The 16438-nt window shown below is 44.0% G+C and overlaps 1 long non-coding RNA gene across 1 annotated transcript; it reads left to right on the top strand.

The window, feature by feature from the left end:
- The first annotated feature begins 247 nt into the window (after window positions 1–247).
- LOC109735670 (uncharacterized) lies at window positions 248–954 on the top strand. Its single transcript, XR_002226191.4, has 3 exons — window positions 248–374; window positions 467–538; window positions 655–954. It is a non-coding gene; the product is annotated as an uncharacterized lncRNA (long non-coding RNA).
- Window positions 955–16438: the final 15484 nt, after the last annotated feature.

Raw genomic sequence — 16438 nt, forward strand, 5'->3', positions numbered from 1 at the left:
AGATAATCTTGGTATATAATTTTGACTAATGATAATTGACACAGACATAATTGGCATAGTCGTTCATTATGATGGACATGAACGCATTGGGGGATACCCAGGTGCTGAAATATATAGAGAGGTCACCTTCATGGATATGTGTTATGTGTAGTTGGTACATAATAGTTCCAACTCTTTTATACCGAATAATCGAAATTAGTTCAAAAAGTCCTTGACATGGTTACCATTTTAAAAAATTCCACATTGTAGGGGCAAACTTATAGTTGTTGGGATTTGGGGTGGCAACTTGATTCAGAACTCATATAGGTGGTCAACAACTGAAGGCAATAAATCTATTGTCCTTGCCACTATGCTTCGTAAGGATTGCAAATACGGTAATTGAAGCATCTATACCAATACATGTATTGCATATTCTAAGGAAGTGTATTGTTATGTCAACCTAAATATTTTTTTATCTTGGCAATAGGAAATCTGGAAACTTCAAATTACACCACCCTTGCATTCAACCCGGATCATACTGCAGCACGCGCACTTGATGGTGAGTAGTTATGACTTATTATCAACTAAAAATCAATTACTTACGATTGTTATTAACCTATGTAGACAAATTTTAAATATTATTAAATGCAACATTTATAATATATATTTTTGCAGATATTCGCCAGAAAATAATAGGTGGGTTGATTGATATGAAGTTTGTTCAGCAATTTATTGAGTGGAGGTGGGCTTTCCTAGCAAGCGAGTTGTCTACAAAGGATCCCCGACACAGGATGTATACAAAGAAAGCTCGGCGCATGTAGTAGAGATAGTAGACATTGGTTATGCCTATTACGCATGATTGTGTGTTTCAATTTGTAAGTGTAGTTATCACGTACTTGGTTTGTATGTACTATGTAGGTGACTGTTTCGTCATATTTGTTTGTGTCTATGGTGTTTTAATGGATGTGCTAATTTCATGGATGATTTAGTTATTATCTACATTTAAATACAAGTTTGTCCATGTTCATAGATTTTGAATTACCTATGACATTGTTTTTTTGTCAAAATATATTCTATAAAAAGCACTCATTTAAAATATCCAAGTCCATTCTATCACTTTGTCGAGTAATCTTTTCACATCATATACTTCATATTTTGTGTGTCCGTGGCAGCGTACGGGCATTCAACTAGTAGGGGTAGTAGATGAACTGGTGCATGTGGCATGCAACGGACAAGGATTGGGTCCACAATGACGGCCGCTGCATATATACACGGTGTGATCGTTCAGGTCAAAGGGACCAAATTATTGATGACTTCGGAGAGCAAGCGTCGCCTGGATCGGATGTAGAGTTTGCAGACTCAGCTCCGTGGAGTCCCCGTCGTGGCCTACTGGCTAGACATGCGTTGAGGTCCCGTCGTGTCGGGCAAAGTCCTATTGGATGCGTCCGTACGTAGGACACTGTAGCTCATTTGATGATCTTCCTGTACGTGGCCAAGGCCTACTAGACTTTCCGCGGCGTTTGAGCTGACATGGCTAAAACTTGAGGTCTCGTCTCGTTGGGCAAGTCTACCTATCTAGTAGCTGCTTCTGCTTAGATCGGTCGCAAGTTTTTCCTGAAGAAAAAAGATGCGCACAAGGAAAAAAGATGCGCACAAGGCTCCTACTACTAGCTTCTGTTCACAGAACGTGCAATAAATAATTGCGGCATGACGTCTCCGGCTAGAGCTGCCGGCATTTTCTGGAGGCTTGGCTTTGTAGCTACCCGTATCATCACATCACAGTGTTCCCTTCGTCGCGCTGTTATGGATGGTGTCCCGATCGAGCTGGTGCACTCCAAGCTAGGTTCATTGGACTCCATCCTCCTCTCGGTGATCTGACTGCACACCTCCGGTCCATACGAGAAATTAAGGCGCAGCTAGAGCTGTCGTGTACATTGACTTATCGTCCTTGAGTTGGCTATATCGTGCAGCTTGTGAGAGCAGTGACAATTAGCTAAGTCATGCATCTGTTTTCATGGACTTATCGTCCTTGAGTGCTACGTTATACCTCATGGTGTAGCTTGTCGAACGGCTTTCGACATCTGGGAGTGCTACGCTATAGCAACTTCATAGACGAGCATGTTGGAAAAATGCCATACATGCAATAATAAAGTACGATTATTTATTTTTCATATTTTAATTAATGTTTATATTTTTGTACTATAATTGTGAAGGTCCTTGAATATGAGATTCACACAAAAACTCATTTGCATGTGTGAGGACATAAACACCAAGTAGTTTCATAGTCTTGCCTCTAAAACTAGCTCATGTGTTACAGGATGATTTGGTTTTCCTGATCAAAAGGTATCGTTAAAGTCAGTGGCGGTTCTAGGCCCCAGGCAGCCAGGGCCTTGGCCTGGGGCGTGGTGGATCATTTCTTTGTTAACTGTAGCACACTGTAGCAAAAATTACACTGTAGTTACACTGCTTGCCTGGGGCGTATGCTGAACCTAGCTCCACTACTGTTAAAGTAACAAGTATGCTCACAACAATGAGAGCACATTATTAACAGAACAATGGTGTTCAGCAGACCCAACTAAATGATATGCTAGGAGATCACATCATCACAAGTTATAAGTACAATCATGAAAGTGTTAATGTGTACTCACTTCCTTAGACCATGAGAATGTCGTGTCCCTTCATGTCGGACCTGTTACTTTGGGGTTGTCAAACGTTACCTGTAATAGGGCGATTATAGCAACAACTTTCCAGTACATCAAAAAAGTATGTCTAGAGGGACTTGGAAGTTCAATACTGAGATTTGCTCCTCTAACGATGGATAGATACTTCACCAAGCCCCCTCGGTACTATTGCATTCATCATCGACGAAGCCATATGTCCATGTTGAAGGACATCCCCTGACGGGACGAACAATTTTGCTTGGCTCCACAAGATGACTTTTGATGAAACTCTTGTATGCCGCAGCTTAGTCCATTGTTGAGCTCCCCTTATAATTGCGAACAAGCCAGTGCTCGACCCGCTCGACCTACGGTAGCTATGACTTGGTTGAACAAGCATTGTCTATCACCCATCATGCATGCCAACTAGACAATTTTGCCAAGATGACATAACTTATCATAACAAATGATGTGTAATTGTTTGTTGTGCATGATAAGAAAGTCCTGTCGTGGCCTAGTACTAGCTAGACATGCATGCGTTGAGGTCCTGTCGCGTTGGGCAAGGCCTATTGATCTTCAGGCTGGTCATAGTGGGGAGTAACTTATACGTCATGCATATGATACTAGTCTAATTTACCACCTCCATAGTGCAAAGTAACATAGTACTCTACTCATTTAATCGGCAAAATCACGTACATTCCACTTTAGCTTGGGTGCCTGGATCTATATATCACGCATAGCAATCCGTTGCTATCTCGGATTCTAACAAACTTTGGCAAGAAGACATGTCGCACGAATCACGGTCCCATGTATGTGTAATAGTAAGTTAAGCAGCGGGACGACCATTAACACACAAGTGGCCACCCAGCCAGCGATTAGCAATCCGCCTAATAATAAGAAGCAATGCGCCACGGCAGCATCTAAACCGTGGCCATCGATCGTATCAACCGTAACGTCAACAGATTAAAAGGTAGAGTGATCCAATGGATCGGCCGCCTGGATGAACAAAAAGCAAGCAACCAAATCGCCAGAAAAGCTAGCTGATGCTGATCTTGTCGTACGCACGTCACGTACGTACCATGGGCGCGGCCTGTAGAGCCGCGGATGGAGGAACCGCGTCCATCTATCTGCCTCCGCGCGCGTGCTTCCTTGATGCGGGGTAGTAATTAGCGTCCTTGTCTGCCGCAAAAACAACATCAGTAAATGGAACATCAGTCGATATGATCCATCTGGTAATTAGCCAAGTAGCAAACGGAATCGGGACACATGATAAGACCACAGCAACTCCAACACCTGACCCATCGTCGATGAACTTAATAAATAAAATCCACAGTGATTTTTTCTTCCCCTCCCCTCGCGTCGTCCTCCCCGGGGCGACCCGAGGGCCCCTAGGGTTTCCCTAGGCGCCGCTCCCTCCACCCCTCCTCCCCTGCCGCCACCCGAGGGAGTCGTCGGGCTTCGCCTCGGCGACTGCTGATGACGGTGGCGGCGGGGCTTCGGCGCTTCGCTCGCTTGCGTTGGTCCCCGGAAGCCGGGCGGCGGCCCGGTTGGTGAGGCGGCGTCGTCCTTCGGCTGGCGGCGCGCGCGGGAGGTGCAGGCCGGATCCCTCGGCTGCTCGGGCAGCGAGGTCCTGGCGGGCAGTGGTCGCGGCGCGGCGAGGTTCTCCCTCCTCTGCTCCAGATCTGAAGGACAAGTTCTCCCTCTCTCTGCTCTCCCTTGCTGGTTTCGCCTGATTTTGGGTCTCTGATCCCCGGATCCGGTGCCGGCGGGGTGCTCCCTGAGCTGGTGGTGCTGGACGAGCCCAGGGGAAACCCCTGTTGGTATTCCCAACACGGCGGCGGCGGCGCCCCTTTTGCGTCGGTCTGCTCGTTGGAGTCGCAGCCGTGGGCTCCCATCCACACCCCGGCCATGCCTCCCGGGCGAAAGCTCAAATCCCGGCGTGGGATGGGCGGTGGCGACGCCTGGTGCGTCGTGTCCTCCTTGGAGGCGCTGTCTGGGGAAGGTTGGTGCTTTGGGGGTGTGTAGCAGTTGCAGGTGGGCGTCTGGCGTCTGTAGAGTCGATGGCGTATATATTCGGTGCAGGTTTCAGATCCAGCCACAAGTTGCTCAGCGGCGGTGTTTTGCAATGCCCCGGCGGGTCGGCGCCCTCGAGTCAGGGCGGAAGGGGATCGGGTTCCCCTTCCTGGCAGCAGCAGCGCTGTTGGTGCCGATTCGGCTGGTTCTTGAGTTCCTCGGACCTAATCTTCGCCATGTGGCTTGGCAGCTTCTTCCTTTCGGCGACTCTCCCGGCGGCTTACCCTCTTCCATCGGTTCCCTACGGCGTCTGCGTCGCAGCCTCCATGTGTGTGCTCCGGCGTGATGTTGGTTGTGATCCATGGCTGGCCCGGACTTGAGGCCAACCTTGCTTTAGCTCTCGGGTGAGCGTCTCTACACTTTGACGGTTCGGCGCCTTCGAGCCTAGGCGAGGGGAAGGGTTCCCCTTCGGTGTTAGAGAAAGCATGTGTTATGTCATCTCCAGTTCCTGGTTTCAGTCATGTGCCCGACCTATTCTAGCGGCTGCAGATCCTCGTGGCTTCTTCCGTAGTCGTTTCAGGGCCTTTGTGTAGTGGGCTTATCCTCAATTAGCTGCACTTCAATGTAATTTTCCGTTTGCTGGTTGTAGGTGTAGCGTTGTAAGTTGTTCTGCTTTCTCCCTTGTATCCTTTAGCCGTTTCTTTGTTCGTGGTCTGATCTTGTACTCCTGGCCGGTTGATGGCTTTGTTAATTCAAAGTCGGGCTCCTCTGGAGCCTCCGTTCCAAAAAAAAAATCCACAAAAGTAAAACCTAGCCGGTGGCTGTGGCTATAAGCGCAAAAGAGAACACCCTCCAAACGAGGCGAAAAACGCATCGGTTTTGCACCGGATCAAAGCCATCTAGGCCTGCCATGGAGTCGCGGTACGAACTGATCCGCGGTCGCTACTGCACGGAATGCGCCTCCCAGTCCCAGCCCTGGTCTCCACGCGATCAAAAGAGTGCATGCACACGCGGATCGAAAAACGGATCTACCTCGGGAAACACCAGCAACGCAAGGAACCCTCGCACGAACATTGATCATCCAAATACGGGCCAAAAACGTACGGTGCGAGAACTAGATGCTCGAGCAGCAGCAGCAGCAGCGCGTGTGATGGATCGACTTGCATGCTGCTGCGGCGGTGGCTGGCTAGCCTAGCCGTGCAAGCGGAAAAGGAAGAAGGTCAATGAAATGCAGCGAAAGCGGAAGTGACGGAGAAGGAGACGCCCCACTCTTTCAACCAAACCAAAGCAGCTTTAGCCTGCCATGGAACGGATCGTGTGCTGTGCGGTGCTCGTGTGCGTGGAGGCGGCGTTTGCTCGGGGAGATGTAGCAGACCGCCTGGGGCCAAATTTCGTGTTTTGACCCTTTCGGCGTATAAAATTGGGATCTGACCCCGGTATGAATTTTTTTCGAGATTTGATCCTTTTGCTACCGCCGGAAGACCTGGCGGTAGGTACGTACAAGCTACCGCCGCCCAGCGTGGCGGTAGGTTCCCTGACGCCGTATGGCCGTTAACGGCCGTGTACACGTGGCAAAGGGACCTACCGCCGCCGTGTATGGCGGTAGGCTCTTGCAACCTACCGCCGGGCTCTCTGGCGGTAGGTTACTGGATAAGGTTGTGAGGGGAGGGGGATGTGCTGCTCCCCACCCACTCTTCTTTTCGAGCTCAAGCTCTCTCCCCCTCTTCCCCCCACCAAATCACCCACTAGATCCCCCTCCATTGCTTGAGATTTGTCCCGTGGATCGAGGCCATTTGCATCACCCAAGGTACCTCCCCCACCCCCCTTCATTTGGTTGGTTCAAATCATGCATTTTGCTCATTTTGTTGGAAGCACTAGTTCATGGTTTTGTTGTGGTGAAATCAATGTATATGATGCATTTAGGGTAATGTTTGTGCTTTCACAATGTATTGTGTCAATAGCACTGTTTGGGTAGTAAGAAATATCATTTAGGGTTTTGTTAGGGTTAGGTTTGATGACATGGCTAGGGTTAAGGTTATGGTTATGGTTATGCTTAAGTAAATGCCTATATGACGAACGTTATGGTTATAGTTTAATTAGGGTTTTGTTAGAGTAGTTACCTCTCGAATTATAGCTCGATCTACTCCTAGGGTTATAGTTTTTGTCAAGAGACGGTTATGATTTTTGCCTTGGATGACCGTTATAGTAATCCCTCGACTTGTAGGATGGGATTGATCATCTTTGTTGAGACTTCCGCGGAGGCGGCGGCGAAGCGTGAACGTGCAGTCATTGAGGAAAAGATGGACTTGTGGGTCAAAGCCGTTGATGCATTGAATGCGGCTTGTAGAGATTTTTCAAAGTATTATGTGTCGAAGTGCGACGATGCCAGAGTTAAGTTATACCAAGCTAAAGAGAAAAACATAAGCAACCTCAAGAAGGAAGAGAAAATTCATAGACGCGCTCTTGCAAGGCAAATTGCATTGTGTGGAACAAGGGATGAAGTGAATAAGATGGACTTTAACAACCCTGGCCAGATCATTGATTGGCTAATTAGGCAACCATCATCGGCGATACTTAGTCGGGCAACTCGTTGGGCTTGGGTCCATGAAAGAAATGATGTCGTTTGTTGCAACCCCGGGCCGTACGACAAAGATGTCTTGTTGATGGACTAGTAGAGGGGGTTGAAACACATGATGTTGTAGTGTCATTTGGACTGTAATGGCATGTACCCTTATCGTTTATGTAACCTATGTCATTTGAATCAGTGAGAACATTATGTAGCCTAAATAAGTTATGCTTTGTGTTTGTATTGTATCATTTTATTTGAGTTTTGGTTTGTTTCCATTTCATGTAGCATGGAAAACATGACCCCGGAGGAGATGAAGAAAGTATATGAGAAGTGTTGTGACATTGCATCTAAGAGTCTGGCGGTAGCGTCTGAGAAGATTGTAGCGGAGCGAGTACTTCGTATCAAGAGGGAGCTTGAGGCATGGTTCAAGAGCAATGATGAGGTAATTGCTGCCATGATGGATTTCAACAAGTATCCATTCATGAAGGAACCTTCTGATCTTAAGGAGAGAAAAGTTTTACGTAGGCTTGTGAAAGAAAAATAGAAGATACTTAATGAGTTGCATGAGAAGGAATATGCTTGCAGACATTCTGTGGCAACGGAGATCTTTTTCTCTGTGAACATAGAAGAATTCCGCGAGCTGGACTTGAGAAAATCCGGACAGGTCATTGGATGGGCAATCACACAAGGCAAGTCAGAGATTCCGGAACGTCGTGCTCGATGGGCCTGGTTCGGCGAAACGAAAGGTGTGTTGGAGAATTGGGTGGGATCGTCGGATTATCAACTGAAGCCTAATCCTGATCGTGACGCACAAATTGAACGTCTTATATGTTTGAGATCTTTCTTGCCGTTGTAGAAAATGTATGCTCGAGCTTGAGCTTGTAGTTTGAACTCATGTCATTCGAATCGCTAGATGTTTTTTGAACAAGTGTCATTTGTGGATGTAATGAACTATGCTCGGTTATGTATGTCTTTGCTACTCGATCATTTGTGGATGTCATTTGTGGATGCTTAGTTCATAGAAGTTTGTAAGAAATGGAAAGGCAAAGGGCTATAAAATAAAGGCAAAGGGACATGGATCAGCACCCTACCGCCATAGGCTCCGGCGGTAGGGTGACCAACCCTACCGCCAGAAGAATGGCCTACTTGGTCACAACAACAATGGCCGTAGGGTGGCCAACCCTACCGCCATGATACCTGGCGGTAGAATGCTACCGCCGAGAGGTCTGGTGGTAGGCCGGCCAACCCTACCGCTGGAAATGTCGCCGATTTGGTCACAGTAGTGATGGCCTTAGGGTGGCCAACCCTACCGCCATGAAACCTGGCGGTAGGAACCTACCGCCAAGGGGGCCAGCGGTAGGGTGGCCAACCCTACCGCAAAACAGGGGAGAGTTTGTGTTCCAGGAGTTTGTTGTGGGGTTTAATAGCTTACCGCCAAGGCACATGGCGGTAGGGTTTCATAGCCTACCGACGAGGCTTCTGGCGGTAGGGTGCAAAGCAGAGCAGAGTTTACTCTATTTTTCTTCTTAATCATTTGAAGACAAGTGAAGTCACAGCAACAGCACAACAAACATAGTTCATGAGATAGTTTCAGCACAAGTTTCACAAATCGAAGACATAGTTCATGACAGGTTTCACAATAAAGTACATAGTTCATGACAGGTTTGACAAATCAAAGACGTAGTTCATCACATGTTTCTCGAATCGAAGACATAGTTCATGACTAGTTTTTTTAAACGAAGGCCTTATTGGGTCACACGAGGCCATTTTCCTTTCTTGTCGCGTGCCTCGTCCTCCTCTTGGGCTTCACGAGCCCTTGCAAGCTTTCTTGCTCTCTCCTCTTGACGAGCAATCTTCTCCTTGCATGCCCTCTCCTCCTCACACTTCTTTCGCTCCATCCTCTCCTTTTCACTACGCTCTTCATCCAAGCCTCTCTGAAATGATTCTTCAAACAACCGCTGCCTCCTTAGACAATCTCGATATTGATCTTTCTTAACATCTTCTGGCACATCTAGATCTATCCATGTGAAGTACTTACAAAGTGGAGGCGGCGACTACGTACGAATAAACAACAAATGTGGTCATTAGTAAGATAGGTTCAAGTTGTAGCAACGGTTGAATACTCTTTGAACTTGAACAACTTACCGGCGGTACATCATAGGCGTGAGCTGGACGAGGACGATCGTAGGCATAGTTGGGACAAACAAAATATCGTCTCCTTCCGTCCATGATTTATTGCGGTCCGCGACTTTGCAAACATCTCCACACCAACATGATGGAGTTCTCATATCTTTGTCCTTCACCTTATCCAACTGGGCGTCTGTCCACTTGTCCGGCATGTCCTTGCAGTTAGCACACGGTGGCCTCGTCACGGAACCGGAAGAAGCCATGCCTATAAAGACAAATTTGGTAGTTAGTAGAGTAAAATAACATGTATGTATGCAAGAAAAACAAATAAACAAGACCAAATAACAAGTACCATTCACATTATTTCAACCATCTGGGTTAAGCAAGATGTCAATAGGCCTTCCTCTAACAACCCTTCTTGTCCTATGACCACGCCCACCGGTACCCAACCGTCCCCCACGCCCTCTAAGACTGTCTCCTAGTCCACTACCGCCAAGATTCGTCCGTCCTCCACGCGCACCACTCCTGCCTCCTCGTCCACTACCACTCCTATCTCCTCGTGTGGCACCGGTACCTCCTCTTCAGGCACCACTTTGACTAGTGGGATCCGGAGTGTTGGCATCGGTCCGTGGCTTTTTGGTGCATTTCCTAACATTGTGTCCCGGCTCACCACAACTATTGATGTCCAGTGCCTCCATGAAATGGCCGCTACCAAATTGTTTCATTCCGGTGTATCCAGCTAGGTCATCCATGTCACCCCTAAACCTCTTCTTTCTTCTTCTTCCCTTTGTAGGCACCATGAGTTCGGGGTCGGGGATCATGTGTGGCCCATCATACTCAGGCCACTGTGACTGATCTAGGAAGGGATGAAACCTAGGAGCCCATGTCAACCTCGTTCGTTCCAATGTGAACTCATGCAACCGCAAGGTGGTACCATCGGATACTTTTGATACATCTCCAACGTATCTATAATTTTTTATTATTCCATGCTATTATATATTCTGTTTTGGATGTTTAATGGGATTATTTATGCACTTTTATATTATTTTTGGGACTAACTTATTAACCGGAGGCCCATCCCAAATTGATTTTTTTGCATATTTCAGTGTTTCGCAGAAAAATAATATCAAACGGAGTCCAAACGGAATGAAACCTTCGGGAACGTGATTTTTGGAATAAACATGATCCAGAGGACTTGGAGTGGATGTCAAGCAACTGATGAGGAAGCCACAAGGCAGGGGGCGCGCCTACCCCCCTGGGCACGCCCTCCACCCTCGTGGGCCCCTCGTGGCTCCACCGACCTACTTCTTCCTCCTATATATACCTATGTACCCCCAAACCATCGAGGAGCACCACGAAAACCTAATTCCACCGCCGCAACCTTATGTACCCGTGAGATCCCATCTTGGGGCCTTTTCCAGCGTCCTGCCGGAGGGGGCATCGATCACGGAGGGCTTCTACATCAACACCATAGCCTCTCCAATGATGTGTGAGTAGTTTACCTCAGACCTTCAGGTCCATAGTTATTAGCTAGATGGCTTCTTCTCTCTCTTTGGATCTCAATACAAAGTTCTCCTCGATTCTCTTGGAGATCTATTCGATGTAACTCTTCTTTTGCGGTGTGTTTGTCGAGATCCGATGAATTGTGGGTTTATGATCAAGATTATCTATGAACAATATTTGAATCATCTTTGAATTCTTTTATGTATGATTGGTTATGTTTGCAAGTCTCTTCGAATTATCAGTTTGGTTTGGCCTACTAGATTGATCTTTCTTGCAATGGGAGAAGTGCTTAGCTTTGGGTTCAATCTTGCGGTGCTCAATCCCAGTGACGGCAGGGGAAACGACACGTATTGTATTGTTGCCACCGAGGATAAAAAGATGGGGTTTATATCATATTGCATGAGTTTATCCCTCTACATCTTTTCATCTTGCTTAAAGCATTACTCCGTTCTTATGAACTTAATACTCTAGATGCATGCTGGATAGCGGTCGATGTGTGTAGTAATAGTAGTAGATGCAGACAGGAGTCGGTCTACTTGTCACGGACGTGATGCCTATATACATGATCATACCTAGATATTCTCATAACTATCCTCAATTCTATCAATTGCTCAACAATAATTTGTTCACCCACCGTAATACTTATGCCATCTTGAGAGAAGCCACTAGTGAAACCTATGGCCCCCGGGTCTATCTTCCATCATATTAATCTTCCGTCAACAAGCTATTTCTATTACCGTTTATTTTGCTTTCTTTACTTTTAGTCTTTATCATAAAAATACCAAAATTATTATCTTATCATCTCTATCAGATCTCACTCTCGTAACTGACCGTGAAGGGATTGACAACCCCTTTATTGCGTTGATTGCGAGGTTCTTATTTGTTTGTGTATGTGCGTGGGACTTGAGCGTGGCCTCCTACTGGATTGATACCTTGGTTCTCAAAAACTGAGGGAAATACTTATGCTACTTTACTGCATCACCCTTTCCTATTCAAGGGAAAACCAACGCAGTGCTCAAGAGGTAGCAAGAAGGATTTCTGGCGCCGTTGCCGGGGAGTCTACGCACAAGTCAAGACATACCAAGTACCCATCACAAACTCTTATCCCTCGCATTACATTATTTGCCATTTGCCTCTCGTTTTCCTCTCCCCCACTTCACCCTTGCCGTTTTATTCGCCCTCTCTTTCCGTCCGCCTCTTTTTCGCTTGGTTCTTGTTTGCTTGTGTGTTGGATTGCTTGCTTGTCACGATGGCTCAAGATAATACTAAATTGTGTGACTTTGCCAATACCAACAACAATGAGTTTCTTAGCACCCGATTGCTCCTCTTACCGATGCTGAATCTTGTGAAATTAATGCTGCTTTGCTGAATCTTGTCATGAAAGATCAATTCGCCGGCCTTCCTAGCGAAGATGCCGCTACCCATCTAAATAGCTTTGTTGATTTGTGTGATATGCAAAAGAAGAAAGATGTGGATAATAATATTGTTAAATTGAAGCTATTTACGTTTTCTCTTAGAGATCGTGCTAAAACTTGGTATTCGTCTTTGCCTAAAAATAGTATTGATTCTTGGAATAAGTGCAAAGATGCTTTTATCTATAAGTATTTTCCTCCCGCTCGGATCATCTCTCTTAGAAACGATATTATGAATTTTAAGCAACTTGATCATGAACATGTTGCACAAGCTTGGGAGAGAATGAAATTAATGATACGTAATTGCCCTACTCATGGTTTGAATTTGTGGATGATTATACAAAAAATTTATGCCGGATTGAATTTTGCTTCTAGAAATCTTTTAGATTCGTCCGCGGGAGGCACTTTTATGGAAATCAAGTTAGGAGAAGCTACCAAACTCCTAGATAATATTATGGTTAATTATTCTCAATGGCACACTGAAAGATCTACTAGTAAAAAAGTGCATGCGATAGAAGAAATTAATTTTTGAGTGAAAAGATGGATGAACTTATGAAATTATTTGCTAATAAGAGTGTTTTTTCTGACCCTAATGATATGCCTTTGTCTACTTTGATTGAGAATAATAATGAATCTATGGATGTGAATTTTGTTGGTAGGAATAATTTTGGTAATAACGCGTATAGAGGAAACTTTAATCCTAGGCCGTTCCCTAGTAATTCCTCTAATAATTATGGTAATTCCTACAAAAATTCTGATGGAAATTTGAATAAGATGCCATCTGAATTTGAGACTAGTGTTAAAGAGTTTATGAATTCACAAAAGAATTTCAATGCTTTGCTTGAAGAAAAATTGCTTAAAGTTGACGAATTGGCTAGGAACGTGGATAGAATTTCTCTTGATGTTGATTCTTTGAAGCTTAGATCTATTCCACCTAAGCATGATATCAATGAGTCTCTCAAAGCTTTGAGAATTTCCATTGATGAGTGCAAAGAAAGAACCGCTAGGATGCGTGCTAAGAAAGATTGCTTTGTGAAGGCGTGTTCGTCAAGTTTTTATGAGAATAAAGATGAAGATCTAAAAGTTATTGATGTGTCCCCTATTAAACCTTTGTTTTTCAATATGAATCTTGGTAATGATGGGACTGGAGATGAGTCAACTTTAGTTAGAAGGCGTCCCAAAAATTTGAAGTTTTTAGATCTTGATGCAAAAATTGATAAAAGTGGGATTGAGGAGGTTAAAACTTTAGATATCAATGAACCCACTATCTTGGTTTTCAAGGAATTTAATTATGATAATTGCTCTTTGATAGACTGTATTTCCTTGTTGCAATCCGTGCTAAATTCTCCTCATGCTTATAGTCAAAATAAAGCCTTTACTAAACATATCGTTGATGCTTTGATGCAATCTTACGAAGAAAAACTTGAATTGGAAGTTTCTATCCCTAGAAAACTTTATGATGAGTGGGAACCTACTATTAAAATTAAAATTAAAGATCATGAATGCTATGCTTTGTGTGATTTGGGTGCTAGTGTTTCCATGATTCCAAAAACTTTGTGTGATTTGCTAGGTTTCCGTGAATTTGATGATTGTTCTTTAAACTTGCATCTTGCGGATTCCACCATTAAGAAACCTATGGGAAGAATTAATGATGTTCTTATTGTTGCAAATAGGAACTATGTGCCCATAGATTTCATTGTTCTTGATATAGATTGCAATCCTTCATGTCCTATTATTCTTGGTAGACCTTTCCTTAGAACGATTGGTGCAATTATTGATATGAAGGAAGAGAATATTAGATTCCAATTTCCGTTAAGGAAAGGCATGGAACACTTTCCTAGAAAGAAAATTAAATTACCATATGAATCTATTATGAGAGCCACTTATGGATTGCCTACCAAAGATGGCAATACCTAGATCTATCCTCGCTTTTATGCCTAGCTAGGGGCGTTAAACGATAGCGCTTGTTGGGAGGCAACCCAATTTTATTTTACTTTTTTGCTTTTTTGGTTCTGTATAGGAATAAATAATCCATATATCCTCTGGTTAGATTTGTTTTTATGTTTTAATTAGTGTTTGTGCCAAGTTAAACCTATAGGATCTTCCTTAGATGATAGTTATTTGATCTTGCTGAAAATTCCAGAAACTTTCTGTTCACGAAAACATTTGTTAAAAATCACCAGAACGAGATAAAATACTGATTCCAATTGCAGTAGATCAATAAAAAAATTATCTAGGTCGTCCTATTTTGGTAGATTTTTCTGAGTTCCAGAAGTTTGCGTTAGTTACAGATTACTACAGACTGTTCTGTTTTTTACAGATTCTGTTTTTCGCGTGTTGTTTGCTTATTTTGATGAATCTATGGCTAGTAAAAGAGTTTATAAAACAGAGAGAAGTTGGAATAAAGTAGGTTTAACACCAATATAAATAAAGAATAAGTTCATTACAGTACCTTGAAGTTGTGTTTTGTTTTCTTTCGCTAACGGAGCTCACGAGATTTTCTGTTAAGTTTTGTGTTGTGAAGTTTTCAAGTCTTGGGTAAAGATTTGATGGATTATGGAACAAGGATTGGCAAGAGCCTAAGCTTGGGGATTCCCAAGGCACCCCAAGGTAAAATCCAAGGACAACCAAAAGCCTAAGCTTGGGGATGCCCCGGAAGGCATCCCCTCTTTCGTCTTCGTCTATCGGTAACTTTACTTGGGGCTATATTTTTATTCACCACATGATATGTGTTTTGCTTGGAGCGTCTTGTATGATTTGAGTCTTTTCTTTTTAGTTTACCACAATCATCCTTGCTGTACACAACTTTTGAGAGAGACACACATGATTCGGAATTTGTTAGAATACTCTATGTGCTTCACTTATATCTTTTGAGCTATATAGTTTTTGCTCTAGTGCTTCACGTATATCTTTTAGAGCACGGCGGTGGTTTTATTTTATAGAAATTATTGATCTCTCATGCTTCACTTATATTATTTTGAGAGTCTTTTGGAACAGCATGGTAGTTGCTTTGGTTAAAATTTTAGTCCTAAAGTTATGAGCATCCAAGATAGGTGTAATAAAAACTTTCATATAGAGTGCATTGAATATTATGAGAAGTTTGATACTTGGTAATTGTTTTGAGATATGAAGATGGTGATATTAGAGTTATGCTAGTTGAGTAGTTGTGAATTTGAGAAATACTTTTGTTAAAGTTTGTGATTCCCGTAGCATGCACGTATGGTGAACCGTTATGTGATGAAGCCGGAGCATGATTTATTTATTGATTGTCTTCCTTATGAGTGGCGATCGGGGACGAGCGATGGTATTTTCCTACCAATCTATCCCCCTAGGAGCATGCGCGTAATACTTTTTTTTCATAACTAATAGATTTTTGCAACAAGTATATGAGTTCTTTATGACTAATGTTGAGTCCATGGATTATACGCACTCCCACCCTTCCACCATTGCTAGCCTCTCTAATACCGCGCACCTTTCGCCTGTATCATACACCCACCATTAGCTTCCTCAAAACAGCCACCATACCTACCTATCATGGCATTTCCATAGCCATTCCGAGATATATTGCCATGCAACTTACCACCGTTCCGTTTACTATGACACGCTCCATCATTGTCATATTGCTTTGCATGATCATGTAGTTGACATCTTATATGTGGCAAAGCCACCTTCATAATTCTTTCATACATGTCACTCTTGATTCATCGCATCCCGGTACACCGCCGGAGGCATTCACATAGAGTCATATTTTGTTCTAAGTATTGAGTTGTAATACTTGAGTTGTAAGTAAATGAAAGTGTGATGATCATCATTATTAGAGCATTGTCCCAAGTGACGAAAGAAAGATGGAGACTATGATTCCCTCACAGGTCGGGATGAGACTCCGGACGAAAAAAAAGAAAAAAAAGGAGGCCATAAAAAGAGAGAGAAAAGGCCCAAATAAAAAAATGAGAGAAAAAGAGAGAAGCGACAATGTTACTATCCTTTTACCACACTTGTGCTTCAAAGTAACACCATGATCTTCATTGATAGAGAGTCTCCTATGTTGTCACTTTCATATGCTAGTGGGAACATTATAGAACTTGGCTTGTGTTAAGGCATATCTCTCTAGATGTAGTTTTGGTAATTGATGACAACATGTTTGCGGACTAATCGTCTGCTTTGAGCATTTCAGTGAT

The sequence above is a fragment of the Aegilops tauschii genome, chromosome 6 (genome assembly GCF_002575655.3).
Source record: "Aegilops tauschii subsp. strangulata cultivar AL8/78 chromosome 6, Aet v6.0, whole genome shotgun sequence".
NCBI classification, from domain to species: Eukaryota; Viridiplantae; Streptophyta; class Magnoliopsida; order Poales; family Poaceae; genus Aegilops; species Aegilops tauschii.